The 25,941-nt window shown below is 42.7% G+C and overlaps 1 protein-coding gene across 1 annotated transcript in view; it reads left to right on the forward strand.

The window, feature by feature from the left end:
* Positions 1–25,206, forward strand: part of SCAF8 (SR-related CTD associated factor 8) — a 194,705-nt gene extending 169,499 nt beyond the window's left edge. The window contains exon 22 of the mRNA XM_039911137.1: positions 25,019–25,206. The gene's annotated coding sequence lies outside the window, so the exon portion shown is untranslated. The remainder of the gene's footprint in view (positions 1–25,018) is intronic.
* The last annotated feature ends 735 nt before the right edge of the window (positions 25,207–25,941 follow it).

Here is a 25,941-nt window from a genome sequence, read left to right on the forward strand (position 1 = left end):
AGTTTATCAGGTTTGACACAGTCCCTGTCCCACATGGGGCTCAGAGTCTCAATCCCTATTTTTCAGATGGGGTAACTGAGGTCTGAGAAGTGAAATGACTTGCACTAGGTCATATTGCAGACAAGTCGAGGAGTCAGGAGTAGAACCCATGACCTTCTGACTCCCAGACCCATGATCTGCCAGACTCCATGCCAAGTTGTTCCTTTGCTCACCTGGGTTTTGGAGGGACCTACTGAGCATGGATCAGGGGGGTTCCCCCCATTTCTCATCTGAGTTCTTTTCAGCCCAAGGATGACTGCAGCCTCCAGTAACCCCAGAGCTGTGATGCTCCAGTACATGCATGAGAAACAGTAGGTGCTAGTGGAACAAGCACAGGCCTGGGACTCAGAGGACTGGAGTTCTAATACCCCATCTGACACTTGGCCACTAAAATAAATCAATCATATTTAGTTAGCACTTACTTTATGCAGAGCACTACACCTGTGAGGCTCGTCCCCGAGATCAGGGAAGGCCAGGGTTGGGCACAGTAATAGGCTCACATACCCAATAACGATTCAGATTTTGTACACGTCCTTTGCCATGTAAAATACTGGAATCCCCAAATGTCAGCTGAGGGGAGCCACACACTCTCTGTCCACTAGATTGTAGACGCTTTGAGGACAGGGTTGCGTCTACCAACTCTATTCTATTATATACCTCTAAGTTTCCAGGACAGTGCTGTCTGTCAGTCAGTCAATCATATTTATTGAGTGCTTACTGTGTGCCAGCACTGTACTAAGTGCTTGGGAGAGTACAATATATTAACAGTAATGCAGACACATTCCCAGCCCACGACAAGCTTACAGTCTAAAGGGGTAGATTGCTCCACTGCTCTGCACACAGTAAGTGCTCAGTGAACACCGCCGATTGATTCTACAAGAATCTCCAAGAAGGAATTTACTCCTCTAAGTAAGTTCAGCATGGAAACTTCCTTGTAGCCCAGCCCAGACCAGAAAGCCTAACCCCTGCGCCAGTTGCTACAAGAAAGCAGAACTTTTACTTATCCTGTGCCAGCTTTGCAATTGGAGGACTATAATCTCCAGTGCTTTCAGCACTAAATAAACAGGAAATCAGAGTTCTTCCATTTTCCACAGACACCTGAAGAACATCACTAGTTTTCACAAAGTAGCATGATTTTAAATAGCTCTCTAGCAGCCTGAACAGAAAATAGCTCTTCTTCTAGATGAGCAAAGCCATTTTTTTCTTTGTAATAATTTTGAGGCTTTTTCAGACGGTCATCCTCAGCATAGCTTTATCATATTTCTAGCCTTTATCAGAAAGTGCAGGATCCCTGAGATTTAGTTTGTCACCCTCCATGTTTTACATATGTACACATTTTCATTATTTCAAACGTCACTTGAGAGAATTATATATGAATAGCAAATCAAGTTGCTTTGCGATGGCAAAATCATAATACTTGTGGAATTCTTTAAGCAGTATGTGTCAAGCACTGTACTAAGTGCTGGGGTAGATACAAGATAACCAGATCCCACTTGGTGCTCTCAGTCTAAGTAGGAGGGAAGACAGGTATTGAATTCCCATTTTGCAGATAAGGGAACTGAGGCACAGAGAAGGGAAGTGACTTGCCCAAGGCCACACAGACAGGTGGTGGAACCGAGATTAGAACAGAAGTTTTCTGACTCCCAGGCCTGAGCTCTTTCCACTAGACCCTGCTGCTTCTATTTCCTCACATCTAGACTGTAAGCTTGTTCTCGGCAGGGAATGTGACTGCTAACTTCGTTGTATTTTTCTCCTCCAAGTATTTAGTATAGTGTTCTGCACAGAGAAATGCTCAATAAATACCATTGACTGATTGATTGAGTGATTGATGTGGTAATGGGCATCAAACATCCTTGTGTCTCACAAGCCTGTAACTTTAGCTTCATCCTTGACTCAACTCTCTTTCAACCCGTATATTCAATCAATCACTAAACCCCTTTGGTTCAACCCTCACAATAGCACTAAAATCCACCCTTTCCTCTCTATCTAAACTCCTACCATATTAATCCAAGCACTTATCCTGTCCCCCTTGGAATACTGCATTACTCTCCTTGCTGGCCTCCCTGCCTTCTGTCTTTCCCTACTCCAATCCATACTTCACTCTGCTGTCTGGATCATTTTTCTACAAAAACATTCAGTCCATGTTTCCCTACTCCTCAAGAACCTCCAGTGGTTGCCCATCCACCTCCATATCAAACAGAAACTTTTTACCATCAGCTTTAAAGCATTCCATCCCCTTGCCCCTTCCTACCTCACCTTGCTACTCTCCTACTACAACCCAGCCCACATACTTCACTCATATAATGCTAACCTACTCACTCGTACCTCAGTCTCATCTATGTCACCGCCAACTTCTCACCCCCTTCCCGCGGCTGGCCTGGAATGCCCTCCCTCTTCAAATCCAACAGACAATTACTCTCCCCACCTTTTAAACCTTACTAAAGACACATCACCTCCAAGAGAACTTCCCTGACTAAGCCCTCATTTCCTGTTCTCCCATTCCCTCCTGTGTCACCCTGATTTGCTCCTTTTATTTCCCCTTCCTCAACCCCACAGCACTTACATGCATGTCCATAATTTATTTATTTATTTTAATGTCTCTCTCCCTCTCAATCAATCATATCTATTGAGCGCTTAGTATATGCAGAGCACTGTACTAAGCTCTTGGGAGAGAGAATAGAATAGACTGTAAACTCACTGTAGGGAGGAAATGTGTCTCCCAACTCTGTTGTATTCTCCCAAATGCTTAGTACAGTGCTCTGCACACAGTAAGAGCTCAATAAATACAATTGATTGATTGACTGATTGATTGGAGGACCGGAAAATCGTTTTAGTGGTGGAAGGATAAAATCACAAATGCTCAATAAACACCTTAACTAGGAAGAGATAAGTGAAGGGAGGAAGTTGTTTAGAGTGCTACCAACCTTTGCCAGCTTCCACCAACTGTTCAGGATCTGCTAGCTCCCCACTCTGGGACCAATTATTGAGGAGTCTCCTTCCATCCCCTCCCCCAACAATCTCATAGCCAGGAAAAGGCCCTGTATACTGGATGTCTCCATCATCACAGCGTGGGGGAAGATAGGAAGTTGCATTTTATCAGCAACCAAAGAAAGGGATTCTCACAAGGGACCGTGTTTGGGAAATGAAAAAATGATTTTTAAAAATCTTGAATCTCATGGTAAAAAACACCATTACTCTCCAGTATACTCACCAGTATGAACCAGCCTGAGAAGCTTGTGTTCTAAGAGTTAAGAATAAAGGGAAATACCAATAATAATAATAACAATAATAATAATAATATTTGTGTTTTTTATTAAGCACTTACTATGTGCCCACCACTGTTCTAAGCGCTGGGGTGGGTACAAGCAAATTGGGTTGGACACAGTCCCTGTCCCACATAGGGCTCACAGTCGTAACCCCCATTTTACAGATGAGGCAAATGAAAGAAAGAGAAGTTAAGTGATTTGCCCAAGGTCACACAGAGGGCAAATTAGAGAGACTAATCCCTGGGAACATATATATCTTCCTGTAATCTCTGGGAGGGTTGTGTTATTTTTTGAGTAATTGTGTTTTCTTCTAAAAATGTTTCCGTATCTTCTCAGAGTTTTACATCCACAAGTCAATTGCAGGTCAGTTTCATCAGTCACCCATCCATTTTCTGAATTTATTTTATTTTATTTTGCTACTCTGGAAGTTAAACTCCTCCATATAATCATTATCCAAACCAAACAACATTTTCTGTACCTCCATCATAGCTCCCTGTAGAGGGAGCTCCATGCAAATTATAAGCTTGTTTAATTTCCCTTGAAAAAAGTGTGCTTTCATATAAGCACTTTTATAATATAAAACCCTCTAGGTACAAATATTCAGTTCATGAAAGAAACTCTGTATTTCCCATACTGTATCAGGCTAATAAAAACATGCGTATTTAAAGATGGGAAGGAGAAGAACCTGGGAGAGATTAGTTCTTGAACAAGAAAAATTCTTCATTTTACTCTACACATGCAAGTGCTCCCAGAACTCAGTGAATACATAGTTGTTGGTTATTGGGTGAGCTTGTTTTTGAATATGAAAAGCAGATTGAACAATAATAAATTGAGACTAAAAAAGAGAAAGGAGAAAGCAGGAGAGAAAGCAAGAACAGAAGAGCAGTGTTGCCCAGCGGATAGAGCACAAGCCTGGGAGTTAGAAGGACCTGGGTTCTAATTCCGGCTCCCCCACTTGTCTTCTGTGTGACCCTTGGCAGGTCACTTCACTTCTCTTTGTCATAGTTACCTCAGCTGTAAAATAGGGATTAAGAGTGGGAGCCCCATGTGGGAAAGACCCTGTGATCAACCTGATTAACTTGTATCTACCCCAGCCCTTAGTACAGTGCCTGGCACACTAGAAAGATCTTTTCAAGTAATATTAAAAATGTTAGAGTGTGATCAAAGTTAAAGATTAAGAGTGAAGTCAGACTGTTCTTCCATTAAATCCTTTTTCCCATCCTTCTTGGGTATAGTTTTGTTATCAGGTCAGTGCTGGATTTTTGGAGAGAAGATTACCATTAATACAAGGCATAGTTTTCCTCTACAATGTGTTTAGCACCTACAGTTCCTTTTTTCCAGTTTTCCTCAATAGCCTTTAACTGTACGCAGGCAGACGGCCATTGCACGTGTCTGTTGCTATAGGTTGCCAACCCAACAATCAGTGACAAAACTGTAATTTAAATTTTATTTTACCCTGGTGTTTATTGAACACTCTCACTGTGCAAAAAACCTGGGTGGAAAACAGAATGAGATTGGAAACTCCTCGAGGTCAGGGATCGTGGACCCACTCTATCATATTGTACTCTCCCATGCACTTAATTCAGTGCCCTGACCATATTAATACTCAGTAAATAATAATAACAGTGGTATTTGTTAAAGCACTTACTATGTGCCACGCACTGTACTAAGTGCTGGGGTGGATACAAGCATATTGGCTTGGACACTATCCCTGTCCCATATAGGGCTCTCAGTCTCAATCCCCATTTTACAGATTAGGTAACTGAGGCACAGAGAAGTGAAGTGACTTTCTGAAGGTCACATAGCAGACATATGGCGGAGCTGGGTTTAGAGCCCATAACCTTCTGATTCACAGGCCCGTGCTCTATCCACTATACCCTACTGATGGATCCAAAACAACAGGGTCTGTTGTATTTGTATACGTAATAAACAAATTGAGTGTTTTGGTGGGGGGTGGGAAGGGGTAGAGGAGAGAGAGAGGTAGTTGCCCTCTTCAGAAAGCCTTCCCTTAATAATTCACCTCCACTCAACTTTCCCCTTTTATTGCTATCTTCAGTATTTATGTACTTTTATTTTTTGATTTGGTTTTTTTTTGCATACTTAATGACTTATTCTGCTATTTCACCCTGGTATAATTGAGCTATCTTTGATTATTTCCTCCTAATCCTACCATTCACAAATCATCCCCCATTAGATTATGGGATTCTGGATCGCATCTACTCAGTCAATCAATGATATTTACTGAGCACTTATTGTAGGCGGAACACTGTACTGAGCATTTGGGAAAGTACAATACAAGAATTCTACCAAATATAGTCTGTAGGCTACCAACTATAGACCATATTTGGTATCATACCATTCAAACAGTAATCTACCAGCTGAATTGTACTCTCCCAACCACTTAATACAGTACTCTGCACACAGGAAGTGCTCAGTAAATACCAATAATAGTAGTAATAATTGTGTTTGTTTGTGAAGTGTTTACTTCGTGCCAAGCCCTGTCCCTGCCCCAGATGGAGCTCACATTCTAAGTAGGAAGGAGAACAAGTATTGAATCCCCATTTTACAGATGAGGGAATTGAGGCATAGAGATTGGTGGATTAAGGGCCCAGGGAATATGGGTCTTGCTTCCACTCTACTTTCCCACATGCTTACTAAAGTCAATCAGTCAATCAATAAATCAATCATTTATTCATTCAATCATATTTATTGAGTGCTTACTATGTGAAGAGCACTGTACTAAGGGCTCAGGAGAATACAGTAGAACAGAATTGGTAGACACAGTCCCTGCCCCACAACAAGTTCCTTCTCACTCAGTAGGTGCTCAGTACATACCACTGATCCAGTCAAGAAAAAGATACAGACAGCTAGACCTTCTGGCTATGTAAGGGGTACCTGCCCAGTGCCCTACCCCAAGAAAAGTGCCTTGCTGCAAGTTCTGCATTCCTTATTCCTCCTTTCAATCAGTGGTATTTATTGAGCACTTACTGTATGCAAAGCACTCTACTAAGCACTTAGAGTAAGATTCAACAGAGTTGGTGGACATGTTCCCTGCCCTCAAGGAGCTTAGAGTCTAGAGCAGGAGAGAGACATTAAAATAAATTATAAATATGTACATAAGTGCTGTCTCTCTACTGGAGAAGCAGCATGACAAAGTGAATAGACCATGGGCCTGTGAGTCAGAAGTTCATGGGTTTCAATGCCAGCACTGCCACTTGTCTGCTGTGTGACCTTGAGCAAGTCACTTGGCTTCTCTGGGCCTCAGTTACCTCATCTGTAAAATGGGGATGGAGACTGTTAGCCCCATATGGGACAGGGACTGTGTCCAACCTGATTTGCAGGTATCCACCCCAGTGCTTAATAGCGTGCCCAGCACATAGTAAGCACTTAACAAATACCATAATTAGTATTGTTATTATCTAGACTGTGAGAACCCCTGGACAGTGACTGTGTCTGCCAACTCTGTTGTATTAACTCTGATACTGGTTAACTATGGTACATGTTAAGCACTTACTAAGTATACTGTTCTAAGTGCTGGAGTTGATACAAGTTAATCAGATTGGACACAGTCCCTGTCCCACAGTGACTCACAGTCTAAGGAAGAGGGAGTAGGATTTAATCCCCATTTTACAGATGAGGTAACAGAGGCACAGAGAAGTTAAGTGACTTGCCCAGGGTCACACGCAGATATGTGGCAGAGCCAAGTTTAGAATCCAGGTCCTCTGACTCCCAGACCTATGCTTTTTCCACTGGGCCACACTGCTCTCTCCTAACTGCTTAGTACAGTGCTCTGCACAGAGTGAGAGCTCAATATATACCACTGATTGACTGAATGCTGTGAGGCTGAAATGCTTAAGGTTGAAAGCTTAGCCCCCTGTTTGTTTCCCTATCTGCAGGGAGATCCCTCCTGCCCCTCTCTTGGGCAAAGTTCTTCTACCTTTTCAAAGCTTCACTTTTCATCTAGGCTGACAATCTCTCCTTGCAGTCTTCAACAATTAGTTCATTATATGGCTGCAAAGTGGAGGAATTTCTTGGGGCCACTTATAAACCAGTTACTTGTGCTCTAGGTTCTGGTCTTGGTGGCCTGTTTTTTCTTGGGAGGATATGTCTGATTGATGTCATTCTAAAACAATTTACAATCCACAAATTATAAACATGTGTTCCTCCATACTGGGCCTATAAAAGTTTAATGTTATTAATTTAGCCCGATGCGGGTAGAAACTTCAACTCATTCTGCAGCCAGGATCATATGGCCTAACGGCCCCCTGCGTCAGTAATGGCTAGATTAGAAAGGTTGGGTGGGTGCATGCATGAGAAAAGATTCAGTTAAGCTCCTTTGACTTGAACATTTTAGAGGTTCTTTCTTTCAAGTTTTCAAAGTTTAAATCCTCGAGATGACTTTACTCCTGGATTTTGCCAGTCATCTCAGCAGAAGAGCACGGGGGTTACTTTCAAGCAGTAGATAAGGGGTTAATGGTGTGTCATAGATGTTGGTAGTTTAGAGCAAATAGCAAAATGCTCCAAAACAAAAATTTATGCACGAAAATAAGCCAGACCTTTCTTTTCTTAATAGAATCCCTGTAAGCATGCCGAGCTCTACAGCTATTAAATTGTATACATATGGTAAGACTTTTCATACCATTCAACATTTGCTACAATATGATTTTAATTATTTACAGATTGGAGAGCTGAAAAAGCAAACTGGATTGAAATATTACAAAGTCAAATTCGAACCCTCTGATAAGTGGTACTGCTCTTGGTTACAGTTCATGAAAATGGTTGCAAATCACTGTCGGCAAAATCGCTTCTGGAACGTGTTCGTTTGGGAATTCAGCTGGAGTCGTGACATGACTCATCTTCATCCTGAAAGCCAAAGTGTTTATGGGGAAAGTGCTGTCTGACAGCAATGGGAATTATTTTCCTTTTGAAGTTGGAATGTAGTGCTGACTCTTGCACCTTGTTTTTCTACAGGGTAGCTCTTGCCTCCCAGTCAAAAGTTGTCTTGACAAAACTCAAAAATCATACAAATTCCACTCAATTTGAAAGACGAAGCGTTGAGTGTGAAGATGGGAGTTTGGGACCATTAGAGACCAATAGTACTTTTTACTTGGCTTTAGGTTTTCTAATCTATTCTCTGGCAGTGCTCATGCTCACCTAAATCGTCTCAGATAAATTCAGAAATTGGGATGGCTTTATTAGAAGTGTGTGTGTGTGTGTGTGTGTGTGTGTGTGTGGTGTATCAGGTGAGGTGTTTGGTGGAAATACTTCTTCAGGAAGAAATATAATTTACCTCCAGCATCTGCTGCAACACAGATGACCCTGTGTTCTCCCTCCCCTTTACACTGTGAGCCCCATATAAGACAGGAGCTGTGTCCCACCTGATTATTTTGTATCTCCCCACCTCCTTAGTACAGTGCTTGGCACATAGTGAGTAGCTAATGTCTTAATATTATTATTAATATTGTTATTGATAATAATAATGATAACTACAAGCAAGACTGTCACAAACTGGTGGAATAGGGGACCCATTTGTACCAGATGGGTGTCTGGAACATAGCAATGTCTCCCTTCTCTCTTTGCCTGTCACTGACCTCCAGAGGGGTTTTTTGCAGGCGTATTCCCTTAGGGAAGAGTGAAGTTAATTATATTTTAGTCTCTTTACTCTGTTTTTTTTCCCCTCAAAAAAATCTCCACATTCCCAAAATGAGAGGAAGAGTGGGGATCAATCAGTGAATCAGTTGCATTTATTGAGCACTTACTGTGCACAGAGCACTCTATGTACTAAGCACTTTTCATGCGATCGGACTTCTTGAGCACTTACTGTATGCAAAGCACTGTACTAAGAGAGTACATTATAATAATAAATAGACACATTCCCTGCCCACAACAAACTTACAGTCCAGAGTGGGAGACAATAATATAAATAAATAAATTATGAATGTGTATTGTGGTGCTGTGGGGTTGGGGAGGGTGGGGGGAGGCAATCAAGGGTGCAATCCTAATGCAAGTGTGACACAGAAGGGAGTGGGAGAAAAGAAAATGAGGGTATCATCAGGGAAGGCATCTTGGAGGAGATACACTTTTAATAAGGCTTTAAAGGTGGATCCTCAAAGCTTTGTTGGGTAGGGTGAGTGAAAACACAGATGTTATTCTCTGGGCCAGGACTGGAGCTCCCGCTCTTTCCACAAGGCCAAGAAGTCTCAATGGGGCTGTCCCTTCTGCTCTGACTCCCTCTGGTCCATAGGTCTTTCTCAGAGAGGAATCCAAAGGGTAGGAGGGGCAAAATCAGGAAGGAGGATGAGTAGCCTAAAGACAGTTAAATGGCTAGGCTGGAACGGCATCAAATTTAGAAATTTCAGAACAGCTTTCTTTCATCTATCATAAATGGCAAACCAAAGCTCAGTCTGGTGTATAATGAAAGCACCACTGGGAAAAGGGCTATGAAAATGATCCTCCAGTAATACTATCAGTGTTCCTAAAGTCAAAACCAAATTTCTTCCACTGATCAAGGTAGTCTCTTGAGACGTATCCATCATAGCTACAAATAGAGACACCCCCATACCCTCTTACATGCCGAACTCCTGTGCTGTTTTGCCCTCTGCCTAATAGCCAAGATAATTTGCAATCAGACAGATCACAAAAACAGTTAGGGGCCTGATTGGAGGAAATAGGAAAGATACATAGTTTAATGTTCTAACACAAAAACAGTTAGGGGCCTGATTGGAGGAAATAGGAAAGATACATAGTTTAATGTTCTAAGAAAAATTTTAACTTGTTTCCTTGGTATTAACCCATAGAATGCATTTGGCCATTAAACCAAATGAACCAGCTGCCCACTGTGGTGTGTGACCCATGTTGTTTAGTATTGACAGAGCAGGAAATACTAGCCTCATATACATGAAATAAAGAAAAACTGGGGGCGGGGTGGGGGAAGGGGAGAAACATGAGGGAGGGTTTAGATATTGTGAGAGGTGAGCATGTATGAGAGTATGGGGGTTAGGGGAGCAAGAAACTTCTGGGTGGGACCAGAGACTTTGAGGGGTAAAATGGAGTGTGGGGTGAGGAAAGGAGAGAACATGAGGGTGAGACCAGAGATTGTGAGGGGTGAACTGGAGTGTGGAGGTTAGTAGGCTGGAGCAAGGGGACATCGGGGCCAGGAGATAAGAGAATTTGACATTCCCATCAAATCCACAAATGAGGAAAAATCGAGGGATTATTTCCTCTGGGCTGCCCTGGAACCACTGATCGGAGTTTTCCCCATGTGCTGCCAGGCAGTGGCAATAATAATGATGGTATTTATAGTGCTTCCTATGTGCCAGGCATTGTTCTAAGCACTGGGAGTGATGCAAGCCAATCAGGTTGGACACAGTCCCAATCCCACATGGGACTCATAGTCTCATCTCCATTTGATAGATGAGGGGACTGAGGCCCAGAGAAGTGAAGTGATTTGCCCAAGGTCACACATCAGACAGGTGGTGGAGCCAGGATTAGAAGCCAAGTCTTTCTGACTCCCAGGCCCGTGCTCTATCCACTGGGCTATCAGCGGACCCCAAAGCCCCACTTCATGGGATATAGCAGAGATGGGGCAAGGGACAGGAACTGAGTTGGAGCCGAGGTGGCAGGTAGCCTTCCCAGGGCGGGGAGCCCATCAAGGCTCTGAGGCACAGGGGAGGCGAAAGAATCTGAAACCATGTCTCATGGCCATCTACCCAGGGAAGGGTGAGAGGAGGCAGGTCCCTGGAAGGTGCGAAGTCTAGTTTTGAGAGGAAAATCTAGAAACTGAGGTAGCCCACCGAGAGGTGGGAGTGGGAGTAGGACCCCAGGCTTATACCCAGAAAGAAGTCTGGAGTTGAATGAAAACTGATGGCCTCATTCCTGCCACCTGCTTGAGAACCACTGTGAGCCTATTGGTTAAAGCACATGATTGGAAGTCAGGAGATCTACTCCATCACTTGCCTGCTGTTTGACCTTGGGCAAGTCATTAACCTCTCTTGGGCCTCAGTTTCCATATCTGTAAAATGGTGACTAAATACCTGTTCTCCATATTTATGTATAAATATGTGTGTGTATATATTTGTATATGTATGTATATATATGCTATATCCCATATAGCAAAGCGACCGTATCCTGATGATCTTGTATCTACTACAGCATTTAGCATGGTGCTTGGCACACAGTAAGCGCTTTATTAGCACCACAATTATTATTACTATTTTTAATAGGCAAGATCCAAAGTTGAATAATTTGTGCTCTGCCACTTGTCTGCTGTGTAACCTTGGGCAAATCACTTAACTTCTTTGTGCCTCAGTTACATCATCTGTAAAATGGGGATTAAGATCATGAGTCCTAGGTGGGACAGGGACTATGTCCAAGCTGATTAACTCTGTCTCCCCCCTTCTAAACTGCGAGTCCATTGTTGAGTAGGGATTGTCTCTATTTGTTGCTGAATTGTACTTTCCAAGTGCTTAGTAAGTGCTCTGCACACAGTAAGCGGTCAATAAATACGATTGAATTAATTAATTAATTAATTAGCTTGCACCTGCCCCAAACCTTAGAACAGTGGCTGGCAGCTAATAAGCACTTAACAAATACCATTTAAAAAAAAAATGAAAACCAGGAAGTATAAACCAGAGGAACCCTAGATCTTAGTAGAGGCTGTAAAAACTGGTTTAACCAACTCTACCGCCCAGAAAGGTCTAAAAACCAGCATTTCTGTAATCCCACAGGACACTTGAAATTTTGGCCAATGGATGTTTTGTGGGAAAGCTCTGACCAACCGGTGAAGGAGTGTTAGGTGTATCTGAATTCAGAGTTTCCTCGGATAGCTGAGGAAACTCAGCAGTGTGTGCAGATAGCTTGCAGAACTTGTGTTTTTTGACATCATCTGCTAATGATCATGGGCTGTTGCAAATTTTCTGTGGATTTTGCTCACATATTTTAGGGCCCATGCCCAGAATCCCCTCGACCAGAATTTAGGTTTGATCTCATCTCAGTGAGGTTTTGCTTCCCTCGATCTGCTGTGGTCTAGGGCTTCTAAACCAGCCCTGCAGTTTCAAGCAGCCATAAACCGATGAACACATTCAACCGTAGCTGAGTGGAAGCTGAAGCAGGAGGCACCGGCAGTATAGGCAGACTTTGCTGGGAAGAAGTACCTTCTCTGGTTGTCAAACTGCTGATGCTAATTGAAAGGAAAGAAATACTGATTCAGAAGTCATAAAGGCAGCCTGACATGAGAGAGTATCTCCAGGAGTTCTGGGCCCTTTGGGATCCAACTGCAGAGCTGTGGTCTGGAACTGGCCCTGGACAGACTGCAGATCTTGTCTGTGAGGATGTTTCCGCCACACTTTTCACGGAGTGGAAACATGTCTGTGAGCCTTGTCTGAGCTCCGCATATGTTTTAAGGAACGTTAAAAAGGAAATATATCACTTACCATATTCTCTCCTCTTTGGCGATGTTTATTGGATTTGGAAATCTTTCTAACCCACGTGGTTAGCCTTCCTCTCCTCATGCCTGCCTGTGAAACAAGTCTCTAAGCAAATCAACAAAAATGGGTGAAAGTTTTTATTCCCAGGACAATAAAGGGAATAATGCTAGACCCTGGGGAAGTAGGATCTCTCTAACATGGTGTTTATGCTTTGCTACTCTCTGCTATTTCTCCAGGGATTTTCTTCTGGAGGTACAATAGAGCTGATTACAAATCCTGGCCCAGAGCCCTGACCCAGGTACACCGCTCTGTGGCAGATGAGATTGAGTATTTGCTTTGGTCTGTTGTTTCACCAAATCTGCTTGTCATTTGACTAGGGCATCCATGTTGGGAGAGAAAATTTCAAGCTGCTCTGCACTTGATTAAAGCATAAAAAACAGACAGTATGAGCAAAAAGCACTTGCACATTTCAGAATTTGTGTTTAAAGTTTTGTTTCTCAGTTCATAAAACTCTCCCAACTGTCTGCCCAGTCGATATGACTTGCTGACCATCATTTCTCTATCCACTATGCCATGCTGCTCCTCTAATCCCAGCTCTGTCCCTTGTCTGCTGTATGACTTTGGACAAGCCATTTAAGTTCTCTGTGCCTCAGTTTCCTCATCTGTAAAATGGAGATTCCATAACTGTTCTCCCTCCTACTTACACTGTGAGCCCCTTGTGAGACAGGGACTGTGTTCATTCAACCTGATTAGCTTTTATCTACCCCAGCGCTTAGTACAGTGCTTGGCCCAGAATAAGCACTTAACAAATATCATTTAAAAAAGTGAAACAAAACAAAAGAAGAACTCTGCCACCGGAGCTTTACTCTGGTGTGCGTTGGCTATTTGGACTGAATAGGAGAGGACACTGATCTTTGGCAGGGAACATGTCTGTTATATTGTAGAAAAGCAGTGTGGCTTGGTGGAAAGAACATGGGCTTGGGAGTCAGAGGTCATGGGTTCTAATCCCAGCTCCACCACTTGTCCCCTCTGTGACTTTGGGCAAGTCACTTAACTTCTCTATGCCTCAGTTACCTCATCTGTAAAATGAGGATTAAGACTGTGAGCCCCACTTGGGACAACCTGATTACCTTATAACTACCCCAGCGCTTAGAACAGTGCTTGGCACATAATGCTTAACAAATAACATTATGATTATTATTATTATTACAGTGCTCTGCACACAGTAAGCACTCAATAAATGCCAATGATTGATTGGCTGATTTAGGAAATGTCTTCTAGAAAACAGCTTCTAGCATTCATATTTCCCCAGACTTATAAGTGATTGATTGGTGATGCTCTACCTACCTCTAGAACAACAGCTGTCAGCTGTATACCAGTATCATCCACACCCCTCAGTGACAAAAAACTAATGAGCAGATAGAAAAGCTCCAGGGAACTAGGCAGTCCCACTGAAGCATCAGACAAGCTCATTGTCATGGAGGATTTCAGTAGATGTGTTTCGGTGTTGCCAGCCCATGGGAGAAAGTCACCAAAATACTAGACTGAAAACTTGCTGTGGTCAGGGAGCGCATTTACAATATAACTCTGTTATATTGTTCTCTCCCAAGTGCTTAGTACAGTGTTTTGCACGTGGTAAGTGCTCAATAAATACCATTGATGGATTGATTGGAGTAGGAATCCAAGCAGCAGCGGTCTAGTCCAGCCCTGCGAATGTGTCAAAGATCCTTTTAGTCTGTCATTCAGCCAATCAATCATATTTATTGAGCACCTACTGTGTGCTGAGCATTGTACTAAGCGCTTGGGAGAGTACAATATAGCAGAGAAGCAGCGTGGTGCAGTGGAAAGAGCATGGGCTTTGGAGTCAGGGCTCATGAGTTCGAATCCCAGCTCTGCCACTTGTCAGCTGTGTGACTGTGGGCAAGTCACTTAACTTCTCTGTGCCTCAGTTCCCTCATCTGTAAAATGGGGATTAAGACTGTGAGCCCCACGTGGGACAACCTGATTCCCCTGTGTTTACCCCAGCGCTTAGAACAGTGTTCTGCACATAGTAAGCGCTTAACAAATACCAACATTATTATTAATAAAACAGATACATCCCTGGCTCACAGTGAGTTTACAGTCTAGAGGGAGACAGACATTAATATAAATAAATTTCAGACATGTACATAAGTGCTATAGGGCTGGGATGGGGGATGAATACAGGGAGCGAGTCAGGGTGATGCAGAAGGGAGTGGAAGACAAGGAAAAGAGGGCTTAATCAGGTGAGGCCTCTTGCAGGAGATGTTCCTTCAATAAGGCTTTGAATGGGGAGAGACTGTTGGTCCGTCGAATACGAAGAGGGAGGGCATTTGAGGCCAGAGGCAGGAAGTGGGCAAGAGGTTGGTGGTGAGATAGTTGAGATCAAGGTACAGTGAAAAGATTAGCATTAGAGGAGTGAAGTGTGTGGGCTGAGGTGTGGTAGGAGAATAGTGAGGTGAGGTTGGAGGCTGCGAAGTAGTTGAGTCACCAGCCCCGTCATTTCCTGCCAAAGATACGAACTGCATTTATAGATGGCATTTATTGTCTCATATTCAATAGCAAGGCTTGAATGTTCACGTTCAGATTGCTGGAGTCCTAGACTGTAAATTCATTACACTCTCCTAAGGGCTTAGTACAGTTCTCTGCATACAGTAAGCGCTCACTAAATACAATTGACTGAGTGACTGACTGACTGACTGTCACTTTGTGAGACTCCAAGTGCTGGGCAGAGTGTCTATTGATGTACCCCAAGCTCTCATTAGCAACATCTTGGTGGGAAAATTGCTTCTACACTGCTCGCAGCAAGTAACTATTTGAGAGTAGCAATGTGAACCATGTCTGAGCCGGTTTCTGAGAAACTGCTTGCCAGGTAGCCATTATGGTCGGATCCTTTCAGAGGTTTGATCTGGGTTCTAATACCACCTCTACCTCTTTTCTTCTGTGTGACCTTGGGCAAGTCACTTACTTTCTTCGGGTCTCAGTTACCTCATCTTTAAAAAAGAGGGATAAAGACTGTGAGCCCATGTAGGAAAGGGACTGTGTCCAACCTGATTTGCTTGTATCCATCCCAACACTTAATATAGTGCTTGGCCTAGAGTAAGTGCTTAGCAAATGCCATTCTTCTTATTATTATTATCATTATTATTATTATGTTCAAGGTAAAGAACACACACCACTGGTGAAGAGATGTTGGAAGGGTGGAAAATGTGATCTAGCCCTACATTCTTCAGTTGGTTTCACTCACCAAATTCAGATGAGGCTCTAGATGAAGCTTGTTGTAGGCCTGGAACATTTCTAACAACTCTGTTATATTGTGCTCTCTCAAGTGCTTAGTATAGTGCTCTACACACAGTAAGCACTCAATAAACATGATTGATTGATTAATGATTGGTAGGGCAGTCCCAATAGATCTAAGGTTTCTGTTGGGTCCCATTCAAAGACTTACATCCTACCCAGTCAGTCAATCAGTGGTATTTATAGATTACTTACTCTGTGCAGAGCATTGTACTAAACGCTTGGGTGAGTACAACACAACAGAATTAGCAGACATGTTCCCTGCCCAAAATGAACAAACTTACAGTCTAGAGGATACTAAACGTGAACACTAAACGCAAAAGGAGCCCAAGGGTCCTGCAGGCCCAGAGAGACTTAAAAACGGAGTTTTTAGAGGGGCTCAAGTCATTTCTCCTAGGTGACCAGCTTTGGTCCTCAGTGTTTCTGGGAAATGCACTCCAAAAATGCAAGGCAACTGTGTTCTAGAATAATAATGATGTATTTGTTAAGCGCTTACTATGTGCCAAGCACTGTTCTAAGCACTGAGCACTGTTCTAAACACTGATGCGGCCAATTGTAATCCCATAAGCCACAGCAAGATGTAGGAAGGCCTGGATGATGTCATAAGGAACCTCCTTTTGACCCAGCATTCTGGGATCATGAGTTGTAGTGTACATACATTTCTTTATGAGCACCCTATTTACGCTATTATCCATGGGGCTTTACCCCAAAGGCTTTTAGATCCTACCAGGGTTCTACTGCTCATTAGTCAATTTGGCTCACCTGAGGTGTTTTCCAAAACCCTGAAATTTGTTCCACTCTTATCAATCAATCAGTAGAGCCTGGGCCTGTGAGTCAGAAGGACCTGGGTTCCAATCCCTGTTCCACCACTTGGCTGTTGTGTGACTTTGGGCAAGTCACTTCACTTTTCTGTGCCTTTTCTGTAAAATGGGAATTAAGATGGTGAGCTTCATATGGGGCTTGGGCTGTGTCCAACCCAATTTGTTTGTATCCACTCCAGTGCTTAGTACAGTGCCAGGCACAGACTAATCGCTTAACAAATACCACAGTTATTATTATTAATACAATATCTTACATAGTAATATATCTTAATATAATTTATGATATACTGTATTATCGATAATCATAAGAAGAAGAACTTACTATGTGCAGAGCGCTGTACTAAGTACTTGGGAGAGCACAGTACCAAAGAGAAGGTATAGATGATCTCTCCCCACAAGCGTTTGTTGATATGGCTCGCTGGAGCAGAACTGAAGGAGAATTCATTGATTTCACTCCATCAACAATGTAGTAAAGCAAATTTCTGTATACTATTCATGGTCGAAAACAGACGTGGAAGACATTTGAACATGTTCCTAAGCCTCTGATAACCTACCCACTCAGTGGGTTATGAGCATCATTGAAAGTCCTTGAAACATCTGTAAAGGAGTTGCTTTAGGCCATCCTCCAAAAGCACACACCCAAGAAAATGTACACCTGATAAGGCACTACATTACAGAATCAGCAAAGTTGTTCTGGTCTCATATTAAGCTAGGAGGCACCTGAGATTAGGTGCCATTCTGCACCAGTTAAACCCTGCAAACAAGCTCAAGTTCAGAAGTCAGAGCTGACTTCTTTTTCTGAGTTCTGTTACTTAAGGACATATAACTCTCCAGTGAAGAAAAAAACAACAAAGAAGTAAAAAAGCATCAAGGTGCCCAGTGTATCTTTTGGGTCTTGACAGTGGGTGATGTCGAAGAGACATCAAGCATCAGACCAGAATAAAAGTCTATTCAGCAGATGAAACATACAATTTTATCCATGGCTACGATAACTCAACTGGCCTCAGATATCTCATTCAGTTTCTTTGAGCAGTTTCATCAGCATCACTTCTTGCCGTTCTTAACATCAAAAGGCAAGAGAGGAGGACAGTGAGATCCTGGAATGCAGACAAACATCAAAGCAAGGCTTATACCATCCAACCCAGCAGTGCTGGAGAGGATGTTTGAGGAGAATGAATTATAGCAGACCCCAGCAACTGCCATATCGTAAGCTCAGGAGAAGCCACTGCAAACCGGGAAGGCAGAAAAAAAGATGTTAATGTTAGTCAAGTGTTATCTTAAATAATACAGCAGAACAGTGGACTGCCAAGACACAACAGCAGTAGCAGACAAACCAGCTCAGTGTCACAGTCAGGTTAGCTTTCTTACTAACCAGAGGCTTCAGATGGTGAAAGGAAAACCCCAAATGGAAAGTGCTCCCTAGTGTTGCAAATAGTAAATGCAGATGTTACTAGTGGGCTGCCTTTGTGTAAGCACATTGCGGAAGGCATTGCTGATTGCCTACCCAATTATTTTAGCCTCACTTGCAACATAAGGCATTCACCATCAATGGTATCATTTGCAAACAAGAAAAATGGAAAGAAGGGATCAAGAAAGGAGGTGTTCTCTTGGAGCAAAAGCTCTGTATGGAACAAGAGATGAGGGAAACGGGAAAACTGCATCGAGCATTACAAGCATTAATGATAAAAACACAACCAAATGACAAAATATGGCCAGGACTATGAGTCCTGAGGCATATTCAGCCACACACACACAGTGTGTGTGTGTGTGAGTGTGTGTGTATATGAACTTACATATTATTGTAAAGGGTTTCATGGCTAATAGGAAGGTTTAATGTTTTTGAATTTTACCAAAATCTACACACGGCATATACCGAAAGCATGAAGCCTGCCCGTATGTGCATGTGAGTGAATTGCAATCCATGTTAGCAAGCACTATGAGGTATTTAATGTTTAAAAAAAACAATTTTAGGGTTCCTTTTATTTAAAAAGAGCAACACACAAATATTATAGAAGAAAACCCATGCTAACACTTGAGTATCTTTAATATGTCTGGGACAAAAGTTCTGTGAACTGTCTTAATTGTTTGGGTATGAGAGACAAAGTAAAGGAAGTGTGTTCTGACAATGTTCAGGAATAAGAACCATAGGTTTACAGGCATAGGATTGCTTCAGGAGACAGTCTGCTGCTGAATGTAGAATACCTTGGCTGTGGCTTGAGCAAAGAAATATTTCAAATTCCAATGGAATCATTCTGGTTACTTTTAAAGTGGTGTCCATTTTCTCGTTTCTCTCAACAGTCTGAAGCCACTCCCTGGTCTTGAAGCTTCTCTGAGACCTAAGGAAGATTGCGTGGCATGCAGGGAAATGAGGTCGCGACAGTTTGAATTGCAGCCCTCTCTAAAGACCCCTCTCCTCATGTTAGAACAAATTTATAAGAATTTTTGGTGGAGGGTGCAAGAAAAGAGCAGGAAGGCACAAGTATTGATGTGTTTAGCCTGAACGGAGGCAGGTAGAAGCAGGTAGTAGGGTGCCTTTAATGGATTCTCTTGTTGATCTCATCGTTAACTGTTAGATTGTGGCGTTTGGGTTGCTGAAGGATATCAGGAATCTCGCCAGGGACTCCCTGGATGGGGTAGTGGGAGGAATATGAGCAGAAGACCTAGGGAGATATTTTTCAGGCAGCGCATTCAATGTGGGATCTTCACTTCAGTCAATCCCACTTATATGAGTGCTTACTGTGTGCGGAACAGTGTACTAAGCACTGTACTAAAGGGAGTTTTTGAGAAATCATTAAACATTTAAATTAATTTTGAGGGATTCAGAAGAGGGAACCAAAATGATTAAGGCACCATAAGTTAAATCACCAATTAAAATCTCAAATAAAGACTGAGCTCTATTCTCCCCTTGGGAAGTAGGAAAATGCTAATATTCATTCATTCATTCATTCAATCACAGATTTTTTTTGAGTGCTTACTGTGTACAGAGCATTGTACTAAGCACTTGGGAGAGTACAATATAACAGTATACAGGCATAGTCCCTGTCCACAGTGAGTAGAGTCATCCTCTGAGCTCAGAGTGGGAGTCAGCCACTTTATTCCCTCATCACCATCAGTGGTATTTATTGAGAGCTTACTAAGTGCAGAGCTCAGTACTAGGCACTTTGGAAAGTACGATCCGACAGAGTTGGCAAACATGTTCCCTGTCTACAGTGAGTTCACTCTCCATCTCCTCTTCGCCTTTTCTCCAGGGAAGCAGCATGGGTAGACCATGGGCCTGGGAAGCAGAAGGTCATGGGTTCTAATCCTGGCTCTGCCACTTGTCTGCTGTGTGACCTTGGGCAAGTCACTTCCCTTCTCTGTGCCTCAGTTACCTCATCTGTAAAATGGGGATTGAGACTGTGAGCCCCATGTGGGACAGGGACTGGATCCAACCCGATTTGCTTGTATCCACCCCAGTGCTAAGTACAGTGCCTGGCACATAGTAAGTACTTAACAAATACCATAATTATTATTATTATTTCTTAGTACCAAACTCTTTTCCCCCCCTTAGTATTTGCAGAGAAACAAAGATCAATTGAAAGAATTACAACCCCTCTGAAACAATAGGCTCTCCTCCCTTATGCTCCTTAATAATGAATAATAAAAATAGTGGTGAATGGTAAGTACTTATTATGTGCCAAGCACTATGCTAAGCATTGGGATATACATAATACAATCAGATCAGAAAGCCCCTGTCCCATATGGGGCTCACAGGAAGGAAAACAGGTATTCTATCCCCATTTTACAGTTGAGGAAACTGAGGCCCAGAGGTCGTGGGTTCTTATCCCGGCTTCTCCACTTATCAGCTATGTAACTTTGGGCAAGTCACTTAACTTCTCTGTGCCTCAGTTACCTCATCTGGAAAATGGGGATTAAGACTGTGAGCCCCACATGGGAAAACCTGATTCCTTGTATCTACCTAGTGCTTAAAACAGTGCTTGGCACATAATAAGTGCTTAACAAGAACCAAAATTATCATTATTATTATAAGTCCAAGGTCACTCCATAAGCAAGTGGTGGAACCAGGATTAGAATTTTAAAAATCCATTGATTAATCCAATTCACAGTTCCAGATCAATTAATCAATCAGCTGTATTTATCCATTTAGTAGTATTTATTGAGCGCTTACTATGTGCAGAGCCTGTACTAAGCACTTGGAATGTACAATTCGGCAACAGATAGAGACAATCCCTGCCCAATGATGGACTCATTTATTGAGCACTTACTATGTGCAGAACACTGTACTAAGAAGGGCTTGGGAGACTACAATATGTATATCTCTAATATATACATATGAGCATGTGTACACACACTCACATACATATCTGCCATTTATTCATTTATATTACTGTCTGCCTCCCCCTCTAGCCTGTAACCTCGTTGTGGGCAGGGAATGCATCTACCAACTCTGTTATATTATTATATTGTACTCTTCCAAGTGTTTAGTACAGTGCTCTTCACACACACTAAGCCTCAGTAAACATATTGATTGACAGATTGATTGATTGATGGAGATGTCCAGCAGATAGGAGGAAATGCAATTCTGCAGAGAAGCAGAGAGATCCGTCCTGGAAATCACCTGCATAGAGATGGTAGTCGAAGCCATGGGAGCAAATGAATCCTCCAAGGGAGTGGGTATAGATGGAGAATAGAAGGGGACCCAGAACTGAGCCTTGAGGGGCTCCCACAGTTAAAGGGTGGGAGGAAGGGGAAGAGCTCACAAAAGAGGCTGAGAATGAGTGGCCAGAGAGACAAGAGGAGAACCAGAAGAGGACAATCTCAGTGAAGCCAAAGTTGGATAATGTTTCCAGGAGAAGCGGGTGGTCCACAGTGTCTAAGGCAGCTGAGAGGTCAAGGAGGATTAGGATGAAATAGAGGCCATAGGATTTGGCAAGGAGAAATTTGACCTTTGAGAGTGCAGTTTCTGAGGAGTGAAAGGGGGAGAAGTCAGATTGGAGGGTGGCAAGGAGAGAATTAGGGAAGAGGAAGTGGAGACAGAGGGTGTAGATAACTCAGTCAAGCACTCAAGGAATTTGGAGAAGAATAGTAGGAAGGAGATGGGACTTGAGGGGATTGAGGGGATGTGGTGGGATTAGGGAAGTTTCGGGGTTATAGTTGAGGTTGTCCACAACAATAACTGCTTAATATGGTTTGAATTAAATTGCCGAATTAAATCTAGGGTTTTGGTCCTCAAGAGTGAAGAGGCAAATGTTTAGAAATAAACAGATGACTGGGTCTTTGTTACCAGGGAATCAGACAGCCACACCTGTATTCAGCCCGGGCTGCAGGATAGTTGGTGGACAGGCTGCGTCTCAGCTGCAGCAGTTCAGAAGCCAAATTTCTGCATCCTGGCAGCTAGGTGGTAGGCAGTGGTTCCGATGTTTGGTGTTCGGGGCTGGCTGAGGCTGAGAGATCTCAGTATCCTTGGGCAGCTCTAAGATGCATTTTCTAGCTTCCCTAACTTTTCCCTCTAATAGTCTATTTCGACGCTTTCCTCCAAGAATCTCTCCAAATAATTTTGGACCCAACTGACATTCTCAGCCTGGGGTTGAGCTAGGCTAACCACCAACTGCATATGTTTGTTGCATTCCTTTCTCCTTTAGTCCAGGAGTTGCATTCCTGCAAACACCGGTGTTATCCCCAAATCATGTTGTCAACAATTGTTTTACTGGGAAATAAGGGGTTGGGGGAAGATGGTACCAAATTTGTTGAATCAGTTGATAAATCAATGGTATTTATTGAGTAATAATAATAATAATAATTTTGGTATTTATTAGGTGCTTACTATGTGCAGAGCACTGTTCTAAGCGCTGGAGTAGACACAGGAGAATCAGGTTGTCCCACGTGGGGCTCATAGTCTTCATCCCCATTCTACAGATGAGGGAACTGAGGCACAGAGAAGTTAAGTGACTTGCCCACAGTCACACAGCTGACAAGTGGCGGAGCTGGGATTCTAACTCATGACCTCTGACTCCAAAGCCTGTTCTCTTTCCACTGAGCCACGCTGCTTCTCTACTTACACTGTGCACAGCACTGTACTAAGCATTTGGGAGAGTATAATACAACAGAGTGGGTAGAAAATCTCTTGCCCATGAATTGAAACAGTAAACTGCTTGTTTCAGGGCTAAAACTTGAATAGAACTCTAAATCAGTTGTATTTATTGAGTGCTTACTATGTGCAGAGCAGTATATTAAGCACTTGGGAGAGTACGATATAACAGTATAAAATAGTTGGTAGACACATTTCCCAGATCAAGCTTACGGTCTAGTGGCGCTATTTTATTTCATTTGTTTCTCTGACATAGTGTGGCCTAGGTGAAAATGCACCACCCTTGGGAATCAGAACATCTAATAATAATATTAACTGTGGTATTTGTTAAGCACTTACTGTGTGCCAGGCACTGTACTAAGTCCTGGGATGGATACAGGCAAATTGGGTTGGATGCAGTTCCTATCGCACATGGGGCTCACAGTCTCAATTCCCATTTTACAGCAGAGGCCCATAGAAATAAAGTGCCTTGCCCAAGATCGCACAGCAGACAAGTGGCAGAGCCAGGATTAGAACCCTTGACCTACGTACTTGCAAGCCTGTGCTCTATCCACTGTGGCATGCTGCTTCCATCTGGGTTCTACTCCCATGTTTGCTACCTGCTTGCTTTAGAACCTTGGGGAACTCATTTAACTTCTCAGTGTTTCAGTTTCCTTGTCTGTAAAATGGAGGTTCCACACCTGTTCTCCTTCCTACTTAGTCTGTGAGCCCCATGTGGGACGGGGACTGTGTCCAACCTGCTTATCTTGTATCTATCCCAGAGCTTTGTACAATACTTGGCACATAAATTCTTAGTAAAAAGCACTATTATTATAAGATGCAGAGAAGTTGATGATGAGTGTAGTACTCACTCCGGCTACTGTGTTTAAAAAGATCTCTTTGCAGCAACAATAGTGTCAAAACTAAATGCAGAATCCGGTGCCTATGTACTTCTGGGATTACTGATTAATCACTGAGGAGCCTATGTCCCTTCTCCACTTCCTTCTTCTCTCCCAAAGGGGAGGCTGGGTGCAATAAACAAATCCGGAGATAGTTTCAGTTTTATGCAGGGATTATTAAAATTTTTCCTATGGGGTTTGTGTTTCGTGGCAACTTTTCTAAATATTATAAAGTATGTTTAATCAATGGAGGATTGTATTTGTGAACAAGAGGTATTAAAGGTTCTCATTTTGTTTAATATTTTAAATCTAACGTATTTTAAGTGTATATAATCGACATAGGTGGTATTCATTCCTTCCTTCCCTTTTTCTGCAACTGACAAACTGCAATACAAATTCCATCTTCATGAAGTAAAGGTTTGCTGAAAAGCACAGCAAATGAATACAGTAGAGTGTCTGAAACCTGCCCTTTTAGAAATTGTATTTGTTTGGCATTTATTATGTTACAGGCACTGTACTAAGAACTGGGGCAGATACAAGCTAATCAGGTTAGATACAGTTCATGTCTCACATAGGGCTCACAGTCTTAATCCCCATTTTATAGATGAGGTAATTGAGGCACAGAGAAGTGAAGTGACTTACCCAAGGTCACACAGCAGACCAGTGGCAGAGCAGGGATTGAAACCCAGGTCATTCTCACTCCCAAGCCTGTGCTCTAACCACTAGACAATGCAGCATCTCATCCTCTAGACTGTGAGCTCATTGTGGGCAGGAATTGTCTCTCCTTATTGCTGTATTGTATTTTCCCAAGTGCTTAGTACTCTGCACACAGTAAATGCTCACTGCATAAGATGAATGAATTAATGAATTGGCACTTCTTAGTCAATTTTTCCACTCTAATGGGGGATTGGAAAATCTAACTATTGGCTTGCATCTTTGGCTGAATTAAATGAGGTCATAAAATTATTTATAAATCTAGTTTTGCCTAAATTATCTAGTTAGGTTAACCTAATCATTAATAAATACCACAATTGTTAGTTATTATGATTAGTTAATTAGTAACTATTCTTATTCCCAATTAACAATGCTGTATCTGGTTACTGTTATCTTATAACTGATAAGCCCTTTTCTATAAATTTATTCATCAGGAATGTGCCTTTTAATAAGCCTCTTTTTTTCCTTCTAGGACTCTATGCCTTGGAAGATGGTGGAGCAGTCAAGAAGTACTCAGAAGCCTTTATCTCCAGCTCATCAGGGTGAATCCTGGAAGGTCAGTAGTGAACGGAAGTGGTCACAGCTTGGTAATCATGACACTGCCTGCACGTTCAGTGCTGAAAGAGGTCCAGGGTGAATAGGTGCTAGTGTTCCTGACTTCATGGGGCGGCGGTGGGGTGGAGGAGGAATGGATTCAGGAATCTGTGATCCAGTGTGGGTTCTATTAACTTTCCCACCATGAGTTCCTAAACCTCCTAGAGAACTGGCCAAATGATACCGCTCAGCAGCAGAAGTTACTGGGTCTTACCGTCAAGTGAGCAGCATGGAAACCTTCATCAATAGCTTCCACGTGGGTGGGGGCACTTGCCTGCTCCTTCTTTCCCCTCCCCAGCAGGCTTTCTGATGGACAGGAATTCTAATTATGGTATTTATTAAGCACTTACTTTGTGCCAGGCACTGTACTAAGCACTGGAGTGGATGCAAACAAATCGGGTTGGACACAGTCCCTGTTCCACATGGGGCTCGCAGTCTCAATCTCATTTTACAGATGTGTTAACTGAGACACAGAGAAGTGAAGTGCCCACAGTCATACAGCAGACAAGTGGCAAAGCCAGGATTAGAACCCATGACCATTTGATTCCCAAGACCATGTGCTACCCACTACACCATATGCTTCTCCCAAATAGAATTCAATCCTGTGAGATTTCTTGACCCCTGGATGCTCACAATTGGGGAGCATAGGAGGTAGAAGAGCTGCTGGAGAGGAGAAGGAATTCACAAGAAATCATTCCCTGCTTCTCCCTGGGCAGAAGGGAAAGAGAGAAAAAATTATTATTATCATTATGATTGCATTTGTTAAGCATTAACTATGTCAAGCAGTTTGTATGTACCCCA

The sequence above is a fragment of the Ornithorhynchus anatinus genome, chromosome 2 (assembly GCF_004115215.2).
Source record: "Ornithorhynchus anatinus isolate Pmale09 chromosome 2, mOrnAna1.pri.v4, whole genome shotgun sequence".
Classification (NCBI taxonomy): domain Eukaryota; kingdom Metazoa; phylum Chordata; class Mammalia; order Monotremata; family Ornithorhynchidae; genus Ornithorhynchus; species Ornithorhynchus anatinus.